Source organism: Lemur catta, chromosome 17 (assembly GCF_020740605.2).
Source record: "Lemur catta isolate mLemCat1 chromosome 17, mLemCat1.pri, whole genome shotgun sequence".
In the NCBI taxonomy this organism is placed as follows: Eukaryota; Metazoa; Chordata; class Mammalia; order Primates; family Lemuridae; genus Lemur; species Lemur catta.
In genome coordinates, this window is record NC_059144.1 from 34,627,676 (window position 1) to 34,651,165 (window position 23,490).

The window sequence follows — 23,490 nt, forward strand, 5'->3', positions numbered from 1 at the left end:
CTATCTGCAATGAAGAGAGGGTCATTGGGGAACTTATTCAAATCTGTTTCCAAATTATTATTATTATTTTATTTCAGAATATTATATGAGTACAAATGCTTTGGTTACATATATTGCCTTTGCACCCGTTTCCAAATTCTTAAACAGGAATAAAAACAGAAGCATATTTTGTTAGACTGTAAAATGTCATTTTGAACATCATAATTGTGAGCTGCATTTTCTCAACAAATTATAGTACACATCCACAAGCAGCTGTGTGTGGCTTCACTGAGCTTAGGGACACCCCAAGTAAAAGACAAGCTGACCATTGTACAGTTCTGTCCCAGGCACTCTAGCCACTGCCCACCGCAAGTCTGGAAACCAGCTGACTTGTGAAAGTCCAGCCAAGTGACCACTTGAGGACTGATTAGAGATGGCCAGTAACTATCTCTCGGGAGTTCTGCTGAACTCAGCTAATGCGATTTTTCTTGGAATTTAAATCAAATTTTAGTCTGTCCATTAGGAGATAAAGAAGCTGATGTATCTTCAACGTGTCTTGCCTCCCTCCTCCCCTCACCCTCCTGGCCAAGATTCCTTTAAGGTAATGGGAAAAGAGTCGGCATTTATTGCTCCAGGTGCTGAGTTCAGATAAAACTTCTTTTCCTTTGTCCACCGGGGTGCTTTCGTGTTTGGAAAGAACTCTTTCTGAAAATGCAGAATTAGCCCATCTGTTCAGCTCTCCTTTTCCTGTCTATGGAGACTCTCTGCCTATTTTGTGTCTTGTATACTCTAGTCCAAAACTTATATTCATGGCATAACCATTTTCACCTCCTAAATCCCTATTCACACACTCCCCTGTTTAATAACATGCTATTGAAACTATGGGAAAAAAAACCCTAAAACCATAACATTGACCTCTTTCACTTGACAAGTATTCTACGATGTAGTTGCTATAATATAGCATTATATAGTAACTATGACCAGTTACAAATTTCCAGAGTATCTTAATTAAGAAGAGAATTTCATTGTTTTCCATAACAATTATAAGAAATGCTTTCAAAGAATGCAAGGAAAAACAAGTTGTCAAGAATTAGTGCTAAAGCTTAAGAGCTTTACAAATGCCTTTATACAAATGTAAATTCCTTATAACAGGAATTTATTGATATTAAAATAATGTGAAAATTTAAAAAGTTATTACCTATAATAAGTAATATCTCTGTCCTGAGTTTAAAACTGTTTAGTTATTTATATATTTTATTTAAAAATATTTCTTTACCTGTTATAATGTATACAGACCAAGCAATTTAATAATAAATAATTATTTCAGGAAAAAAACACAATTTGGGAAATTTATACTATACGATTTGTGTTTCTTTTTTTAATTTTTTTTTATTTCAGTATATTATGGGGGTACAAATATTTAGGTTACATATATTGCCTTTGTCCCACCCGAGTCAGAGCTTCAAGTGTGTCCATCCCCCAGACAGTGCACACCACACTGATTTGTGTGTTTCTATTAACATCCAAAATGTCCTCCAGTTAACTGCAATAGGTAACATTTATTGCTTGCTTAGTGTGTGGCATATTTTGTACTAGGCGTTGCATATGTATTAATTGGTTTGTTTTCACATCAACCTTAGGAAATAGGTGTTATTGCCTTGTCCATTTTACAGATAAATAAACTGAGACACAAAAGGTTTAAATAACCGATAAAAGTTCTCATGGACACATGAGAGAGTCAAACCAGTCTCTCTAACCACAGCCAGGCTCTGACTCACTCTTATATGCTGTCTCTTTTCTGCATGCAGCCTTGCTAAGGAGTAGCATACAGTCATGACCATTGGTCACCTCTTCACAATGATGTAACAAATGCCTCCGTTGATGAGGCTGATGGTTCTGGGACCCTGGTTTCTCACATCAGCCAAATACATGCACCTTTTTTTTTTAAACAGAGAGTGTTAGGTTTCTAATTCCTTATTTTACTTTGAGAAAGTATTTTTTTAGAAAAATATCCATCCATTATTACTACCATTGCATAAAGGAGAGAAAATTTTAATATCAAAATGTTGGGAAGATATAATATCAGAATAGATATAGCTTTTCACTACACTATCCTTTTATTTCTCTTTCTGCCATGGACTAGGAAAAATGTTGACACAGTTTAGCATTGATCCAAAGACCCATGCCCCAAAACTTCTGATCAAAATTATATAGTCCACATTGTCTTTTGCTCTTCTCCTCCTTCTTAATATTCTTCATTCCCCTCCTTCCTCCTCCTCCTCCTCCTCTTCTTCTTTCTTTGTCCACCAATGGTGTCACCAATGATATGGTCAAATAGAGGCCAACAGGAAGAAACATAGGATCAGGGCAGGGGAAACCTACACGCTTAACAACCATTCTGTAGATATTTAAAAATTAATAATAGTAGATGGTTATTTTTAACCCAAGACTCCTCCCTACTGTTGAATCAGCATATCAAACGTTCTTCCATCCCGGTGATACTTTTTTGGCTCCCTCTGCTTTATCTTCCTATACACAGGATTTCCCCCCATACTTTCCAAACTCATCCTAATCTGCAAAGCTCTTTTCTGGTATCAGTTCCTTCATCATAATGTCATCATCTGTAGTAGACCCTGTAGTCACCACCTCCTGTTTCTCCTCTGACTCTCCTTGCCTGTCATGTAGGGTAAATCTGAGGCATATTCCACACCATTTCCCAGAGCTTCCCAATGACATTGAGACCCAGTTGCCCCCAGCAGTAATTTACTTAAAAACCCACACTTTATCAGTTTCCTTCCTCCCATGCCTCAGTGTTTCCTGGGAGTGCATTCCCAATGAACCACTTGCTCTTGAACCCTCATTTCAGAATTTGCTTCTGGGGGAAGCTAAACTAAGATACTATCTTAATTGATTTCAGGGTCCTGGTGATCTCCTGCCAATAAATGGCATCGATCTGTACTAAAATCATGTCCCTATAAAATGAGTGCCATAGCAAAAGAACTTTGTAAAACAAAGAAACTGCCCTCTGGGGGGACCTGGGCAGGAGTCTGCAAAACAAACTGGAACTTACCCTGACCTTCCCACAGCCACCTACAAATCAGTGCTCTTTGCCAAGTAACTTACCATTGCCTCTCAATTTTGTTTCCTTTCAGGCATTACACAAAGAAGTAATTTGAGAACCTTGAACTTAGACTCTACCTTGGCTGGTGTGAAAACTCCAGCTGTGCTGAGATGGTCCTGAATAGTCAACAAGCATTTCTGAATGCCTGGATGCTATGACTATGAATGAATCCTCAAACTTTTTCTAATTCTGTGCAGAATGATTCATCAAAGGCCTTTCATAAGCCTTGCTTCACTGCCCTTCAAGGATGAATTTTCATGATAGATAGAAGCCATTTTGATCTACAACACCAATTTTTTCAGCTATAAAGGAGCAAAATGGGTGTCCCATCTCTGGATATACTTGGTTATGCAAGAACTTAACATTCTCTGATGCTTTGTGAATGATATGTTCAAGATCTCTTGCCTCTGTAAAACTGGATCCATCCATCAAAATTTCACTTTGGGGTGCTATATCTGAAAAGGCCATACAATATCTCATCTTCTTTGGTTTTTGAACTACATAAAATAAATCTGAGATAGTATAATTGGAGTTAGAGAATTCCCAAAAGCTGCGCAAAGATAAAGTCTGTAAAAAAGAACTTGAGGAGAAGGGGGCAGCAAGTCTTCTCTCCTTTTCCCTTGGCCAGTATCATTCAGTTTGGACTTTCACCTGTAATTTCTAATATATAAACCATTTTATATGCCTTTAAGGACAAACACTCCATTCAAAACAGATACATTTTTTTTTCACTGTATTGACCACTGAGTGATTCATTAACTACTGACCTGAATCTCCTGTTGGTGGAAATGTAAATTAGTACAACCTCTATGGAAAACAGTATGAATATTTATCAAAGAACTAAAAACAGAAATATCATTTGCTCTAGGAATCTCACTACTGGGTATTTACCCAAAGGAAAAGAAATCACTATATCAAAAAGATACCTGTACTCATATGTGGAATGATAGAAAATGGAGACTTGGAGGTTGGGGGGACCGCAGGGGGTTGGATGATGAGAATTATTTAATGGGTACAGTGTACATTATTAGGGTGATGGATACCCTAAAAGCCCAGACTTCGCCACTACATATAATCTATGTAACAAAATTATAATACACTTGTACCCCATAAATTTATACAAATCAAAAAATTTTGCCATATCACTAGGCAGTCAATCTGTTGATAAGGAATCAAGGAAAACAGGTGATGCAACAAGCTAAGCCTGTAATAAGACCGGAGGGATGTCAGCAAAGGAGAAGGGCGCTGAAATGCCATGCCAAGAATCCAACATCTGAAGTCAGAGACACAGGGACTGAACTAGCATCTAACACAGCTGCACCTTTAATCCCAAAACATTGACCTGATACCTAATCTTCTTTTGCACACTGTTTTGGATGGAAATTCACAGGTTATGTTGTTAAGAAGCTATTAAAGAACAATTTAGGACCACATAACTGCAAATGCAGAGTTAGAAAAAAAACTATGAAATTATTGCTTCGAGTCTTAGTCATTTCCCACAATTATTCTAAATTCAAACTAGTCACTGATGACAAATAAGCAATACTTCTGAACAAATTTTGTTCTCCCTTCTAAAACTCTACTTAACATTTGAGATCGTGATTAGCTAAAATAGATTCTCTGACTCAAGGCAAAATTACCTTCTGTTAGCCTTGACATGAGAGCAGTTGGAAGAAGGAGGCTTCATGTTAAATCTGTGACTAGTTACCAGCTAGAATCTGTTATAATAATCACCATCTTTTATGAAAATCAATTAAATAGAAGGCATTTTAATTCACTATCTCTAATCTTCATGCAACCAAGCAAGTAGGTATTATTATTACTTTCTGTTAGATAGAAACCAAGATTCCAAGAAGTTACATGAGCCCCATACCTGTTAGCTAATAAATACTGGAGTTAACATATGAAGTCAAGTCTTATTGGCTCCAAGACTCAATGCTCAGTCTACCACTGACCTATAGTTGTCTAGCTTTAATTTACAAGATACTTGAATAAAATGAAAACTTACTTGGAGCCCTAGTGAGCAAAGCAGATAAAAGAAGACAGCCTCTGGTTGAACTGGGAAGAGAAAGCCTGACTACTTAGATTCCTGCCCCATTTCCCAACCCTCTCTGAAGCGGCCCCAGGAGCTTTTATGGAAAGTTGGTGCACTAAGGCACTGGTCCCCAACCTTTCTGGCCCCAGGGACCGTTTTCACGGAAGACAATTTTTCCCAGACCGGGGGTGGGGAGGATGGCTTCTGGATGACTCAAGCACATTACATTTATTGCACACACTTTATTTCTATTATTATTACATATAATATATAATGAAATAATTATACAACTCACCAAAGGACCCCTGCTCTAAGGAATCCCTGTGTTAGGCCTTTTATCCCAGCAATACTTCCAGCCATAAACACGAGGTCCTCAGGCATATTAAGGGTAGATCACAAACTCGGATGTTTACAGCTGCTCCCAACACAACCCTGCTCTACCTTTGAAGTGAATAGAAATTTCTTTTCCTTTTTTTTTTTTGAGACAGAGTCTTGCTCTGTTGCCTGGCTAGAGTGAGTGCCATGGCGTCAGCCTAGCTCACAGCAACCTCAAACTCCTGGGCTTAAGCGATCCTCCTGCCTCAGCCTCCCAAGTAGCTGGGACTACAGGCATGCGCCACCATGCCCGGCTAATTTTTTCCATATATATTTTTAGTTGGCCAGATAATTTCTTTCCTATTTTTTTAGTAGAAACGAGGTCTCGCTCTTGCTCAGGCTGGTCTCGAACTCCTGACCTCGAGCAATCCACCCGCCTCAGCCTCCCAGAGTACTAGGATTACAGGCGTGAGCCACCGCGCCCGGCCTTTTCCTCTCCTTTTAAAGATATGGTCTCTGTGGACCAATATGGCTATTTATTGTACCAAATTTTAATTTCTTAATCCAATTCCAAACTCAGAATGTTAAAGGATAATATTAATGGAAGGACATGTAAACACATGATAGTCAATAAAAAGACAAGAGAAAGATCTCATTTAACAAACACACATTATACAGAACCTATAAAGTTGATACTATTTACATTTTTGTACTTTATACTCATAAATGGTACATATACTACATGTATTTCAAAGTATGGTATCCATACATATAAATATAAAGAAGTGAAATTGAACTCCCCCAATGTTTCTCTATGTATTAAATATGAAATTTTTTTTTTAAAGAAAACTATCTGCTAAGGAATTCTCCCCTGGCAATGCTGCTCAGGGCAGAATGATGTTATTTTAAATTCTTCTCTCATTAAAAGAAAAAGGAGTTTGCTTCTTCAGAGTTTGTGTGTGTATGTATACCAGAGCTTAACTGGCATTTTCATCGTGGTGTTTATGAATCGTAATGCAGTTCCACTGCCGTTTCTGACACTCTCATTAATTTGTTCCCAGCGGCAGTTCATTACCCACATCACAAGCAAAACATGAGCTCTCCCTGGGCACGGAGGGTCCACCGGAAATTAAGCAGACGGGGCTGAAAAACCTCAGAGCAAAGCCAGCCAGCTTCGTCTCCCGCAGCAGGCTGGAGGCAAGAGCAAGGAGGCAGCAGGAATGAAAGGCATCCACGCCTTCCCTGGTGCCGCCATGCCTGCTGCATGGAGCAGTGATTCCTTGAAAAGGATGGGATCTTGCCTTCTCTAATCAGCCTGCTTGGGATGGGATGGAGCAACAACTGCAGATTTGCAGTGCAGAGAAGACTGAGGAACTTTCCTTTCCTTCAACTGTGGTTCTGCTTCCTGCGCTGACCCTCTCTGGTCAATGGGGAACTGTGATCTCTGAGCTGGAGCCCTTTGCCCAGATCTCCTCTGACACGCGTTAAGTAAGCCAGCAGACCGCACAAGGACAAACAGCCTCCCTGCATTGAGTTTCCCAGAAAGCCCTGTTTTAAAAGGAACTCCGTGTTTTAGCAAGATGCTAAATTAGAAAAATCATGAATTTGTTAATTGTTAGTCATTGTCAGCAGCCTCCCAGGTCCCTGGACCATGCAGGTCAGCATGGCACTAAGTAACGGAAGACCCAGGTCCCCACCGTGACCCAAGCAGCATGAGCTCTGGGGATCTCAGTATGTCCTTCTGAGCTTCACTTTCCTTGTTCACACCGTGTAGCTATTTGTATCTGCTCCACATGACAGGCAAGGTCATTGCGGAGTGCGGATGAGATAGGGCATGGGAATGGCCCAGGAGGTTCATGTAAGACATTGCATGGTGAAGCACAGAGATCAGAGGGTTTGGGTGCAAATCATAGCTATGCCACGTTAGAGGAACCATGTTGGGGTTTAGCCCTGAGCTGCTTCAACCACAAAATGAGGATAAGAAGACTCAGGATAAGAAGACAACATGAGATCTTTCTGGGTATTAAATGACTTATTTGAATGGCGTCAGCTTTTATTGAATTCTAAAGGTACAAATATGTGTTTTGTGATTAGGCAGGTTGCTGGGGAGCAAGCCATCACCTAGCCGGCCTTCCCCAGAGCTGGCCTCCAGATGCAGATCAGGAGACTAGAAATGCCTGTGAAAGGAGCTCTTCTAGGGGCTCAACCAAAACCAGGGGATCGCCGTTGCCTAGCGTCTGAGCCATGGCAAATGTGATCACCGCCATCTTTAGAATGCCCAACATGGGACTACTGCTGGCTTTTCCAAAGCTTCCATCCCAGTCCAAGCCTCTATAATCTCCCCTAGAACTTCTGAAAGGGCCTCCTAACTGGCTTCCTGCTGCCACCCTTGCTTCCCCCGTCTGTATTTTTCTCAGCAGCCAGAGGGATCCTTGTCAAAACCTTGTGAGATCATATCAGTCTCCTGCTCAAAAACCTCACAGGGTAGCAGAGTAAAATCCACAATCTACACCACAGCGGAGGGACCTCAGTGACCCGGCCCCCGCACAAGTTTGTCTCCCTCTGCCGGCATCCTCCTTCCCTCTCTCTGCTCCAGGTGCACTGGCCGACTCCCTGCACGTGGGAACGTGCACACCACGCATGCTCCTGCCTTGGAACACATTCACCTCTGATCCTTCTGCCTGAAACCGTCCTTCCTGGGAATCTCCAATAGTTCATGGCCTCTCTTCGCTGGGGTCTACTCTATGCAGAGAGGCCTTTCTTAACCACCCTATCTTACCACCCTATTTAGAATAATATGTGTATGTGTGTGCACATCCACGTGTATGTGCTCCCTATCTCCTTACTTACTTTATTTTTATTTAATATACTTATCAGCCTTTTCTACATATCCATTTGCTTATTTTTCTATCACCTGTTTTGCACTCCTGCCCCTGATTAGAATATAAACTTCCTAAGAGCACAGAGTTGGTTTCTTTGATTCACTATTCCAGTGCCCAGAATAATGTATGACACATATCAGGTGTTTAATAATTACTTGTGGAAATGACAGCACGAATGAATTAGTTCAGATATCATAAGCATTGTTTTGCAGACATCAAAGGGCACCATGATGAAGCTATTAGGAAAGTAATTAATTGACTTTGATGGTGCAGAAGGTAGTCATGATCTCAGCTGACAGGTCCCTGCAGAGAGTCACATTAACTGATATCATGAGAGCAACCCTAGGTTGTATAGCTAAATTCTCTATGATCTTGCAAAGAGATACCCTCCCCCACAGCAAGAGGAGCCACTCCTTAATATTCATTATGAAGCAAAGAGACTAAGTGAATAATTTATATGCTACCTGTATTCTTCCCCATGCTAGTCCTGATGTGCTTTCAATATTCCATCCCTCTTGTTTCCTCAACTATGTCTCAAGCAGCAATTTCATGCCACACAGAATATGAATATAACAGGTGAATTTCCATCCAGGGTATACTTCCCGTATTATTGATGTGTAGAAAAATGTAAACAAAGCTCCAGTAAAGCCTCCATGTTGAGCTGGAGAAAAGCCAGCAAAAAAGCAAGAGAGAGCTGGCAAAACTTATTTAGGAAATGGGAAAAATAAATAAATATCCCTAAGTCACTTTCTTTAGAAGTTGCATAATGTTTAATACCAGGCATGCACTGTGATGCATTCAACTCTTACCTTTTTGATGCCTTTTCCAGCTTAAATTCCATTTCCTTCCTCTGCAAAGCTGCAATAAACCCTCTCCTACATATATCATCACCTTCTTATGCTTTTATTTCTATAGGCAAGATTTTCCAAAGTGACCTTAGGTAGACAAAGGGTATCAATATTTTTAATTTTAAATAATATTTCTAGGTAATTTTCTCAAATATTAATATGTTAGCAACTTTACTTCTCCCACCAGAAATGTATGACAATGTCTCTTCACCTTACCCCTCCCTCCCAAGAAAAGCTAGTCCACATTAGATTGCAAATCTGATGACTGAGAAAATGGTAATTCAATTTGTAATTTGCATTTTCCTGCATACAATGAAGCCTCTTTTTTTTTTTTAACTTTATTGACTTTTTCCTGTTCTTCTTCTCTGAATTGCCTGGTCATCCTTATTGGACCTGTTTGTATTATTTTTATTTTACCAATTGAAGGAGTTCTTTGAACAGTAAAGCCAGTAACCTTTTTCTTGCCATTTCTGTTCTAGTTATGTTAACGATCTATATTGTTTATCTTTTCACTTTACTAACAATATATTCGCCATGCTATGTTTTGATATTTATACAAATGTTTCCATTTTATGATGGTGTCTGAGATTCCTGCCTTACTTAAGAATGCCCCATGATCCCAAGGTTATGAAAACACCTCTCTATAATTTGTTCCAAGATGATTATTTTTTATTTAGCTCTTTATCTGGAATTTACATTTGTGTGTAGCCTGAGGAGAGGTATGTTTTTTTTCCATATAGGTAGCAATTTTTTTAGCATGATGTAGTCAATAAACTATCCTGAATTAAAAGGTAATCTCGGTCATATGGTAAATTCTCAATTTTTTTCCCCTTGAGGCTTCCAGGAGAGAATTTCTCATCCTATTCCATGAATTTAAAGCCCAAATTATATAAGATCTGGGACTGCTGTAGCCATCTAAGGTCTATGGGGCAGTATTGTCTGAAAATAAAGTAAACATGCAGGAAAGAGAAGATACATATAGAGAACGAAAGCTGGTCCCAGTGATATCATTGAGGCACAGATCAAGCTGTGCCCGAAGCAAGCTTTTTCCATGATTCACACACAGGTATACACACGCACACACACACACAGTCTTTAGTTTTTAGAGCCGTTTTAGGTACACAGCAAAATTGAGGAAAAGGTATGGAGACATCCCATGTACCCACTGCCCCCAGACATGCACAGCCTCCCCCATTATCAACATCCCGCACCAGAGTGGTGCATTTGTTACAACTGCTGAACCTATGTTGACACAACATTATCAACTAAAGTCAATGGTTTACATTGACTGGATGTAATTTCTGTTTTCCCAGGTGCTCTGACAGAAGCAGTTTCCCTGAGAGCCATTACGATTACCTGGAGTAAAATGAAATTTGCTGGCAGAACCTGACCAGGTAATGGTCCATATACTTTGCCAAACTTCCAAGCAGAAAGTTCTCTAGTTAGTTTATGTTAATCCAAGCTCCTTGATCAGACACCGATTGGGCCCCTTACTATGCATCAGACACTTTTCTAAATACTTTTTACAGATTACTTCTTTTACTCCTTATATTGATCTTATAAGGCAAGTAATATTTGTATTCCCATTTTCTGTACTGAAAAACTGAAAACTAAAGAGTTAGTTTCCCAAGATCACAAAAATGGTAGATGTTGGGGCTGAGATTTCCAGCTATCAGTGTGACCCCAGAGTCGTCACTCTTAACAATTGGCTTCTACTGAAGATGCTCTTTTTGTGTGTGTCTTAAACACTCCGCTTATCACAACATGGAAGGTATGCGGTGAATATTTGTTTGACTGGATTGAACTGAAAAAAAGAAATACAATTTTTTATACTATAGAGTCTTAAAACATTAGGAAATAATGACTTGAAATGAGTTTGCTTCTTGCAAACCCTAAGTAATTTCAAAATAGGATAATTTCAGTAGCTGAGAAGGAACAGCTCTAATGAGTTCTGCTCGAGAATCTTCTTCTCACCAGGAAATGATTGAAGACAAGGAGATAACCTCTCATTAAATCCTTATTAACTGTTTTAATCAGGATTACATCACTGTCTCACTGCAAGCATGGCCAATTGCCAGCAGGCTATGGCGCTCAAATTCAATAAGCTGACAAGGTGGAAAGGTCTGTACAGCCAGAGGGGTCATTCCTGTGCCCCTGGGAGCCATGTTTGGTGAAGATGTGACTCTCTCGTTTCTCAATGTGGCAATCTCCACTTCTGGTTCATTGCCATGAACCCCTCAAAAGTCCATCACAAATGGCTTCTGTCAATGAGTTCTGAAATGCCTGTCCTGTGGCTGGAAGCAGAAAGTCCTTCTGGGGTGGAGTCGGGGGCGGTATCAGACTGATCCAAGCAGTGAGTCAATCATCTCCTACCATGGGATGGGGCCCCCATTCAGTGTGGCACATGGAGTCTCCCCACCCCCCAGGTTCACAGAGGGTTCAGTCTATTCAGGTCCAGCACTCTGTGGTAGGGACTGGCCCTCTTGCACCACCCGGAGCTACAGGAACCTGCTGTGTGCCTCTGTAGGAAAGCCCATGCTGCCCCAGTGACAATCACCAAGCCCGGTGGCTTGAGATTCCTCTATAGTGAACATTACAGCTTTCACACTACTTAAGTAATAGCCCTATCCTCATTTTTTTAGTGTGATGTGGACAGGACATGACAATGCAACTTTAGGATGCAACACTGGACTCAGGCTTGAGTGACGGTGGCCACAGGGATTGGTTCAGAGAAGGATACATGTGGCCCAGTCAGAGCCAATAAGATGCAGGAGGCCTTCTGAGAGATCATGTGCCCACCCCCGGAGAGCAGCCACCTGGGTTGGGATTCTTGCTCTGCCAATTACTAGATGTGTGGGCTTGGACTGTTATTTAACCTTTCTCTACCTCAGTCCCATTACTTCTAAAACAGGAATGATATAAGTACTTGGAAGAGGTAAGGATTCAATGAGTTGCTATAGGTAAATTACATATTAAGTAGCAAATTAAAAATGAATTTAAATATTATCTTTTTTTCCCCTTGAGGCTTCCAGGAGAGAATTTCTCATCCTATTCCATGAATTTAAAGCCCAAATTATATAAGATCTGGGACTGCTGTAGCCATCTAAGGTCTATGGGGCAGTATTGTCTGAAAATAAAGTAAACATGCAGGAAAGAGAAGATACATATAGAGAACGAAAGCTGGTCCCAGTGATATCTTTGAGGCACAGATCAAGCTGTGCCCGAAGCAAGCTTTTTCCATGATACACACACACACACACACACACACACACACACACACACACACACACACACAGTCTTTAGTTTTTAGAGCAGTTTTAGGTACACAGCAAAATTGAGGAAGAGGTATGGAGACATCCCATGTACCCACTGCCCCCAGACATGCACAGCCTCCCCCATTATCAACATCCCGCACCAGAGTGGTGCATTTGTTACAACTTCTGAACCTATGTTGACACAACATTATCAACTAAAGTCAATGGTTTACATTAAGCTTCACTTTTGATGTATACGTTTGGTGGGTTTGGACAAATATATAATGACATGAATCCCATCAATATAATACACAGAAGAGTTTCACTGCCCTAAAAATCCTCTTTCCTCACTTATCCATCTCTCCCTCCCCAAAACCTCTGGTAACTACTGATCTTTTTACGTGTCTCCATAGTTTTACCTTTTCCAGAATATTATCTATTAATAGTTGGAATTATACAGTATGGAGCCATTTCAGAGCAACTTCTTTCACTGAGTAATATGCATTTAAGTTTCTTCCATGTCTTTTCATGGCTTGATAGCTCATTTCTATTTAGCCCTGAATAATATTCCATTGCCTGGATACATAAAACCACAGTTTGTTTATTCATTCACCTACTGAAACATATCTTGGTTGCCTCTAAGTTTGGTCAAACATGGATAAAACTACTAGAAGCATCCATGTGCAGGTTTTTGTGTGGACGTAAGTTTTCAACTTATTCAGGTGTGGTTAGTTTTGTAAGTAATTGCCAAATTGTCTGCCAAAGTGGCTGTACCATTTTGCACTTCCACCAGCAACAACTAAGAGTTCCTGTTGCTCTACATCCTCACCAGTGTTTGTTGTTGTCTGTGTTCTGGATTTTGGCCATTCTAATAGGGTATAGTGGTATCCCATTGTTGTTTTAATTTGCCTTTCCCTGATGACATACGATGTGGAACATCTTTTCATGGTCTTATTAGCACTCTGTACATCTTCTATGGTGAGATGTACTTTCTCAACTTATTAAGCCAGTTTGGTTTGGATTTTCTAGAATTTTCACTCCAATGAGTCTTAGCTGATTCTTTCTGCATTGAGGGGCTCTGAAGGTTCCTGGACTGGCTATGGGGTCTGCATGATGCAACAAACTAAAGCCCAGAAAAGAAAGGCTGGGGCTGCTCTTCCACACTCATATCTCTCAAACTGAGTGTCTAAGAATTGATGCATGTGCTATGTGGGCTTTTAAATATAACACAGAGTTCCCTGGGCCTCTATTCTTTTAAGTCTGGAAGAATAATACTCAGCATTTAGAACTTCTGCATGAATTGGCAGGTGGGCAGAGTACACACTGATGAGCTAAAAAGAAGCAGCCTACAAAAAATTACAAAGCTCTGGGCCTGAGTGCTCATTAGCGCAGGCCATAATGACCTGCGGGAGGTACACAAACATTGAGCTGCCCTCAGAGAGTGGGGAGGGAAAGAGGCAATCGGGCCACCTTTGAGCCAATATAAGAATCATGACACCAGTAGGACAGGTGTGGGTACATATGCACTAATTTGCTCAGAACCCCAGAGCTTTGCTAAAATCTCATCATCTGCCTACAGAAATCATTCTCATCCTCTCTACCTTTCTGAACTATAAATGGTTCTATTCACAGCCCTTGAACTCATTTTAAATGTCTCATTTGTTACTTCTTTGTTCCTATGATTTCTTTGACCAAAAGTGTACATTTGCGCACCATTACTCTCTGGTTTCCAAACCCTTCAATCTTTTAAGATCCATTTTCCCTTCTTCCTTTTGGCCCAATAGTGTGCTGGTAGCACTTAAAGATTTCCTCTACCCACCCCCAAAAAAGGCCCCAACTTGTAGTATTTGCTGATTTCCATGGTCTAAATACACCCACTATGGCCAGTTTCAAGCTACCAACTTAAGTGCATTCAGAGTTGGTAAAAGATGTACAGTAGTTACTGTTATGTAGATTTTCTACAGTGTAGATACAATAGACACAAATAATCCCAGGAACATGGATAAGAGTGAAATATAATAAAGCAATTAGATGGGGAGTGATTGGGATTATTACTTTTGTTTTCCATATAATACATTTAATTATAAGCTTATATAATTTATCTTTTGTGATGTCTATGTTTTAAAACCAGCTCTCAGAATTCTTGGAAACTTAAGAGTTGAGTCTTGCAACCTGGTACAAGCCAGGTACTGCACACCACTGTCCCTTCTCTAATGGCACTTATCTTCTAGAAAAAGATACAGATAAACAGATAAACAAAACATTGAATAATAAAGCAATAAATAATATAAAATAAATATATAACAAAATATCTGATGGTAATAAATATTATGAAGAAAAACAAAGCAGGATTAAGGCCATATCAAGCACCAGGCAAAGGGAAGTTTATTTTAGGTAGGTGAACAAGAAAGTCTCCTCAGGGGAGTGGCTTTCCTTCATGTGAAGAAGTAAGGGAGCAAGAAATGAGAAAGTCTAGAAAAGTACATTCCATGTAGAGAGAACAGCCTGTGCAAGGCCCTGAGGAAGGGGCAAGATTTATAAATTCAGGGAACAGCAGGAAGGCCCATACGGCTAGAGTGAAGTGCACAAGGGAAGGAAGCTAGGAGAGGGAATTGAAGGGACCATCAAGGTCCAAAAGTCACATACAGCAGAAGTCCCCAACTCCTGTTGTATGGTTTTATAATTATTTCATTATATATTAAAATGCAATAATAATAGAAATAAAGAGTACAATAAACGTAATGCACTTGAATCATCCCGAAACCATCCCAGCACCCTAGTTCTTGGAAAAATTGTCTTCCATGAAAACAATGCCTGGTGCCAAAAAGGTTGGGGACTGCTGATGTAGAGCCTTGTACAGCATGATGAGGATATGTTCTTTCAGTCCAAATAATCTAAGAAGTCATCAGAAGGTTTGTTTAGGGAATGGCACAGTTTAATGTATATTTTAAAATATTACTCCCAGATGCTGTGTGGAGAATAGACCACAGAAGCAAAGATAAAGTAGGAAGACCAGAGAAGAAGCTCTTGCTGAGTTCACATGAGAGTTGCCAGTGGCCTGGACTGATATGGCAACGAGGCAGACAGAGTAAAGTCACTGTACCCAGATACATTTTTGAAAACAGAGACATGGCAACAAATTAGGTTTAAACTGGAGGATGTTAGGAAAGAGAAAAATCAAGACTGACCAATAGATTTTTGGCTTAGGCAATTTAGTAAATGTTGATGTCATTTACCATCATGATGAAGATGGAGAAGAAGCAATTTTGGGAGTAGAGGTGGGAGGAATTAAGTTTTGAGTCAAAAACAATTTATGTTTGTCCATTAGGACATATGCCTGGAGGTGTTAAGTTGGCAGTTAGAATCAGGAAAGAGAGGAGAACTGGAGATTTAAATGTAGATTTTATCAGCATATACGTGGTATATAAGTTGATGGGGCTGGATGAGATCGTGCAAGCAGTGAATACAAATAAAGAAGAGAAGGTGCTAGGGTATTCCAATATTTGGAAATCTGAAAAAGGAGGAACAATCCCCAAAGAAATTTATAAGGAATGATCAAAGAGGTAGTAGAAAAGCAAGCAAAGAATCCAAGGGAGGAAAAGCATATCTAGAAGAGGAATGCTCAACTGTGTCAAATGCTAAACAGAACTTGAATATGACGAGGACTGAGAATAGACCATTGGGTTGCAAGATGGCGAAGCAGGTTTTAAGATGGCGGAGCAATTTCCATGGAGAGGTGAAGATGAAGGGCTGATGGGTGTGAGCTGAGGAGAGAACAGAAAGCTGAGGATATAAAAGTAATACATTTCAACAGCTCTTCAGGGACTGTTGCTGCATGGAGAGGCAGAGAAATGGTGTGGGAAGAAGAGGTATATGTGGTCTAGGGAAGGTCTTTTTTTTGTTCTATTTCTTAAGACGCTTAAAGTTATAAAATGGTAGGTGGTGGGGATCACCCAGGAGAGAGGGAGAAACTGACATTGGAGGAGAAAGTGGGATATTTTCAGGAAGAAAATTCTTAAGTAGGCAAGAGAACACAGGATCCAGTCCACAGAGGAAGTTCTATCCTAAAATAGGAAAGGAAGAGTTCATCCACCATAACAGGAGAGAGGGTAGAGCACAGCAGTATAGATGTATGTGGGCTGATAGACTCACTGGCAGATAGATGAGACAACTCTCTTGGAATTTTTGTTTTCTCAATGAAACAAGCGTAGAGATTAACTGTGAAATAAGAGGCAAAATCTCAGGATGCCTCATGTGGTAGAATAGAGTTTTGTGGTAGAATAGAGAGATCTGAGTTTCAACCCTGGCTCTGAGGTTTTCTTTCCTCAGTTTTTCCACTAGTCATTGGCATTGAAAGGACATTGTATCATGGAAAATTTCCAAGATATAGCATCGGATTGTAACTCTACCCCTAAGTCATCTGGCATCTGGAAAATTCTCAACATTATTTTAGTACAGTTCTGTCTTCTCTGTGACTGAGATTCAAGATCTTGAAATTGCAACCTTTTTTAACAGGCATTGAATATACATAGAAGTATGTATACCTACTGTGTGTCTGAGACTTTGTGAAAAATGAAGAGAACACGGCCCCTCTCCCTATCATACTCCAAGTCTAGTTGGGGGAGGGAGTGAGAAAAGATCACAAACGATTATTGCAATACGTAATAGGAAAAAAGAGTATAACAGATGTTCAAAATGTAGTGAATTCTTCCGCAATAATAGCTAAAATTAAAAACCATTGATACCAACAGGAAAAACAGCCATAGACAAGATGTAAACAAATGAGTGTGGTTGTGTTCTAATAAAACTTTATTTACAAAAATAGGCTGCAGGTCTGATTTGATTCATGAGCCACAATTTGACAACCTCTGCTCTCTAGCAGGATTGTCTATTGGAATATAATGTGGGCAACCAATATAATTTTAACTTTTCTAGTAGCTACACTAAAAAAGACATCGATGAAATTAGTTTTCATTATATTTGACCCAACATTCCCCAAATACTATTATTTCAACATTATTATAATGTTTGGCCTTGACAACTTTTAACTTGCATTTGAAAGAGAAATGGGTCTTTAGCCAGTTTATAAATCATACCCTTCTGTCTTCATATTTTATGCAGGAGATTTCAATTTTCACGGTTAATTCTCATTGGGAAAGCTCTATTGGTTTTATTGAATATATTTCTATCTCAAGATTATCTGACAAACTTTGGAGACATGATCTTCTGTCCACATTGTTCCAAAATATCATAGTTTGTGGTAATAAAACTCTGTTGAAGGGAGCACAAAGTAATTAGGCATGTTAAGCCCCTGCAGTGAAGTGAGCAGTGGTGGGCAGTTAGATGGCCCTCTCTGATCTTGGCATAATGTTGCCCTTTCTCAGAGTCTCACTGGAACGTGGCTCATACAAAGGAGCCTGCATTCTGCTTTTATAGTGCATGAGAGTAAATTCTTAGCTTAAACAGATTCTTTATTCTCTCTTTTATAAAAATGCAGTCTTGGCACCTATCTTTCTATTGAATTGCTGTCAGGGAAGGCTTTGCTCAAGGTCAACATAAAAAGCCTCTCCACCAGGTACTACGGCCGACTTTAATACATCCGGAGGATTTATATCAGATTCCAGCCATTAAAGATTGAACTGATAATCGCAGTATTTGGCAGATGCATTAGCATTTCTGTCTGTGCAGATTTCAACGCCCTATTAACTATTCTGAAGAATCATTTACCCAGTGGGGAAAAGTACCAAGTTGAGTTAGGGATTGCTCCCTACCCACCACAGGCAGTATCATAGGAATTTCTATTGCTGTCTGTGTGCAGAAATTAACCAGGGTGGCAGATTGCTTTGACTCCTAATGAATATGAATGCACAAACATGAAGATTTCAAAAAGCAACATTAGGAGCACAGAGAGAGAGAGAGGGAAAAAAACCATGCTTTGATGTGAGATCCCTCGGTGAAAGTCCCTGTGAGTAATTTTCTTGGAACAGAGTGAATAATCTCCTGCACTTCCAGAGAACATGCACTCTGTGCTATCCTCCGGGATGCCTCCCCGCAGGACCTGGAGTGCAGGCCTCCTTTACAAGACTTGCTCTCTCTTCAGGTGCAAAATGCTACAAAAAGGAAACCACAATGTTGATAAATAATAACTCAGAAGAAGACACAGAGCACAGTGAAAAGAAGAGCAGAAGCCTCAATCCCCTCCCCCCAAAAAACCTCAATTTAACTATTTTAATAGAAATACAGAACTATTTTAAGTTCCAGAGATGAAAATTGATCATGCTTGGTTTGCTGGCTTTAAATGAGCTTTATGAATATCATACGATGAGGCAAAGGTATAATTCTAGCAACTACATTGTACAAGAGAAATAGAGGCAGCTACTGTAGTAGTAATGTTATGGCCAATAAATACATGTATCTTTAAAAAAAGGTAGTGAACTTTTTCCTCAATAATTTCAGATTATCATACATGTCACTAAGAAACAACTAACATACTCTCTGAATTGGCACCTTTGTGAAGGCAAATCAGTCCTTCTGGGTCACCAGGCTGACCTCAGTGTGGCACTGTGCGCTCTTCAACAACCTTTTCACCCCATAAGGTGCTCTGTTTACTGTTTTTATATATTCCAAGCCTCCCAGCACATTGCTATGCACAACACCGAATTATTATTACTGTGGGAATGTTCCAGAGGAATTATAAGAAATGCAGATCCGATTCTTAATGGTTGAACATTTATTGAGGCTTGTTTTTTTTCAACCCACACTTAACAGTCTTAACTCCAAATTTCTACTGATGATACTGATCCTCGGCATGAACATAGTATGTTCATGTTGTTCCGGATTCTAAAAGATGGAAGGAGCTTTGCCAGTTTGCAGGTTGGAATTGCTACCCTCTGCCATAAAATGTACCTGCTCTGAGGATGCTTCCAGGAACAGACCCAACTCCCCACTTTGCAAAATGAGAAGAGGCAACTAGGAAAAGCAGATATTTGTTACATACTTCTTACTAAATGTAGAGACTTGGAAACATTTACTCTTCCTTTAACTTCAATCCAAGATAGCACAACACAGGAAGTGTTTTCTTCTAGTATTTCAGATTCTTTTAGGAACTCTGCCTCCTACTTTAGCAAATGCACATTGAATCCCTATTATGTGTACAGCAGGATGCTTAATACCGCAGGGCATTCAGAAATGTGCATAGCTGAGTCACACCTCATAGAGGTAGCCAAACAGTTCAAGGAAGAAGAGATGAATACATTGTACTCCTGTACAAGACCAGTTAACTGGGCATTTTTATGAGCAAAGGGAGACTGACTTACAATTTATATATTATATAATTCTATTTATATGATATTTCAGAAAAGGCAAAATTAATCTATGGTAAAAAAAATAATGAGAAGAGTGGTAGCCTCTGGGGTGTGGTGTGGGCATGACTGAGGAAGGGCATGATGGCACTTTCTGTTTTTATCTTGGTAGAGGTTTAAGTTATGAAGGCATATGCACTTTTCAAACTCATTGCATGATATACTTTATATGTGTTCATTTCACTGCATGCAAATTTTACTTCAGTTGTAAACTACAGCTGGCAGTCAACTTCCAATGGTTTGATTTACAACTTTCCAGCTTTACAATGGTGCAAAAGCAATACACATTTGGTAGAAACTGTACTTTGAGTCGCCATACAACCAATCTATGGTTGTGTGATTCAATAGGGCAGTATTGAAGGAATTACATGATATATTTAATAGTTTGTTATAAAACAGGCTTTATGTCAGATTATTTTGCCCAACTGTAACTAATATAAGTGTTCTGAGCTCATTTTACAGCAAGCTAGGCAAAGTTATGATGTTTGGTAGGTTAGCTGTATTACATGAATTTTCAACTTAAGATATTTTCAATTTACACTGGATTAATTATGATGTAGCCCCATGGTAAATTGAAGAGTATCTCTATAAATATTGAAGTCTGGATAATGATATGCAACTGCATTACTTAGGGAGAAATGTACTGAAATCTGCAATTCACTTTGAAATGCAGAAAAGATAAGACAGATTGATAGAAGGATAGAAGATGGATGTATGCAATGCTAGGCATGTAATAAAGCAAATAGATTAAAGTGTTGATGGTATAAACTAGGTGGGATACATGGGGGTTCCCTGTACAATTCTTTTAACTTTTCTGTGTGTTAGAAAGCTTTAATAATAAATGGGAGGTGAATAGAACAGCTTTCTACATGAGGAGAAATTTTGGAATGTTGCTTGAAAACACAAGAAGGATTTTGAGTTGTTGAAACAGAAATAGAGAGTATTCGCCACTGGGGAAATAATGGAAGCAGGAGCCTAAGAAAGTGAGAGGATGCTCAGGGAACTAGAAACATGTCCACGTGCGGAACACCGAAGGGAGAGGGCGAGGGGGAGAGTAGCTGGGATCACACCATGACTTTCAAGGCCCACCTGGGAAATCATTGTATCTCTGGATGCAAACGGGCAGACACTGTTGAGGTTTTCTGAGCACAGGATCAGTGGGATCAGGATTTCCATTAAAGAAGGAGACTTGGGTATAATTGGGCTCTGAATCAGGAAGGCAGCAAAGAGTCAGAAAGGAGTGATTCCTGGAGATACAGCAAGGCAGGGTGGGTACTGGACTGGTCAAGGGCATTGAGGGTGGAGGAGGATTGAAACAGGAGCCCAGGCTTCAGCCCTGTGACCAGAGGGGATTTGCTGATGATCTCCTTTACATCAAAAGGGAATTTAAAAAGGTTTATTTACAGAGTGGAACATGATAAGGTTGATATGAACAATTTACAAAAGATTCACCAAGGGGCAGTAACAATATGAAAAGATGTTCGATTTTGCTAGTACTCAAGGGAATCCAAACTCAAATAATAAGAAAACATTTTCACCCATCAGACTAGCAAAAATTAAGAAAAATAATATCCAGTGCTGAGGAAAGTGAAGGAAGAAGCAAAGGACGGACAATACACTGTTTCTGAGAGTGTAAATTGTTAATGACCTTCATTAGAAAACTTGGCAATCTCTAGTAAAACCTTTAAGTGTTTATATTCTTTGATACAAAAATTCTATTTGGGGCCAGGCACGGTGGCTCACACACTACAATCCTAGCACTATGTGAGGCCAAGGTGGGAGGATTGCTTGAGCTCAGGAATTCGAGGCCAGCCTGAGCAAGAGCAAGACCCCTTCTCTACAACAAATAGAAAAAAATAGTCAGGTGCAGTGGCATGTGCCTGCAGTCCCAGCTACTCGGGAGGCTGAGGCAGGAGGATCACTTGAGCCCGGGAGTTTGAGGTTGCTGTGAGCTAGCCTGACGCCATGGCACTCACCTGGGCAACAGAGTGAGATTCTGTCTCAAAAAAAAAAAAAAAATTCTATTTGGGCAGAATGTATTTTAATGGAACTATTTGCACATATGCCTAAAAAGGAATGTAGAAGAAGGTTCATTTGCAGCATTGTAACAGAGGGAAATTGGAAATACCTTGTTTATTGATAGAAGGGATATATTATGGTTTACCATCTCTATTAGTTTTCTATTGTTGCCATAAAAATTACCACAAAGGTAGAAACTTAAAACTACCTGTAAATTTAAAACAGAATACATATACAGATATATTATACATATATATCAGTAAATATCTAAAAATGGAGTGAACAAATGAACACCAAAATCTGGACTCCATCTGAGAAGGGGAGAGGGCATATCAAAGGACTGATGGGGCTTTTCACAGTTTATTCCATATGCTTGTATATTTTTAATTTAGTGGAAACATATATTGTACATTAATTATGCTTTTTCAAAAAATGTAAAAACATTATGTTGTTGTAAAAAAGAAAGATAAATGAAGCAAAGCTACTCTCATGAAAGTCCGAGTAAGAAGCTATAAGTCCTGTTCTCTAGGGCCCCTCATGCCCTAGTGCTCTTCTAAGTATAATAATCATATAATTTATCATTTCACCGGGACCCTGCTGGGAGCGAAGAGGAACGCTATCAATAATGATGCCAGAACAGTAAGTGTAGACTGGGACCCTCTTGGTCACTTACTTCTAAGGAAGTAATTGCTCATCTCCCCACTAGAATGTCAGCTCCAGGAGAGGAGGGACGTGATCTGGGATGCTCACTGCCTAAGAGCAGTGGCTAAAAAATAGTATTGAGCTGGTTGTCTTGCCCAGATTTTAGATTAAAATATTAACTTTGTCTTACTAATTTTTAGGAATTTTTCCCAACTTTCAATGATAAAAATAGTCTTTTATATTTATATTTTAATTATTTGTATGTTATTTTGTTTGATTTATCTATTAAGTCAATCTGGAGTTTACTACGTATAAATTGAAATTGGGCTGTTTTTATTTTATTTTGTTAAAGGGATAGCGCAGGGGTACTGTTTATATTTTCCTTACTGATTTAAAATATTACTTTTATAGTGTATCCAATTCCCACATAATTATGTCTGTTTCCAGACTCTTCTCTTCCTTCAATCTGTTGCATGTTGGCTGTTCAAAGACCTTACTTCCTAAATAAGCACAGCCTTAGAGGGTATTTTGATCTTGTAGTGCAAATCTTCTTTATTCTTCTATTGCTGTTATTTAACTTTTTGTAGGTCATTATTATATATTTATCTGTTTTGTATTTGAGTCTTCTAGAGAAGATTCCATTTGAGAAGTGCAAAAAATAAATTGATCTATTCTTCTCATTTACCAATGAGAAAATTGAGAACTAAAGAGGTGTAACTATAAAAAGACATGCCCATGAAGCAGGTAGAGCTGTTAATGAACTGTGCTGTCTGATATGATAGCCACGTGTGGCTATTTAATTTTTTTCTTTTCGAGACAGAATCTCGCTCTGTCGCCCAGGCTGGAGTGCAGTGGATTGATCATAGCTCACTGTAATCTCAAATTTAAATATAAATTAAAGTTAAATGAAATTAAAAATTCAATGTCTCAGCCTCATTAGCTACATTTTAGGGATTCAAATAGCCATATGTGGCAATTGTTTACCATATTAGCACAGATCTAGAACTTTTCTATCATTGCAGCTATTTCTATTG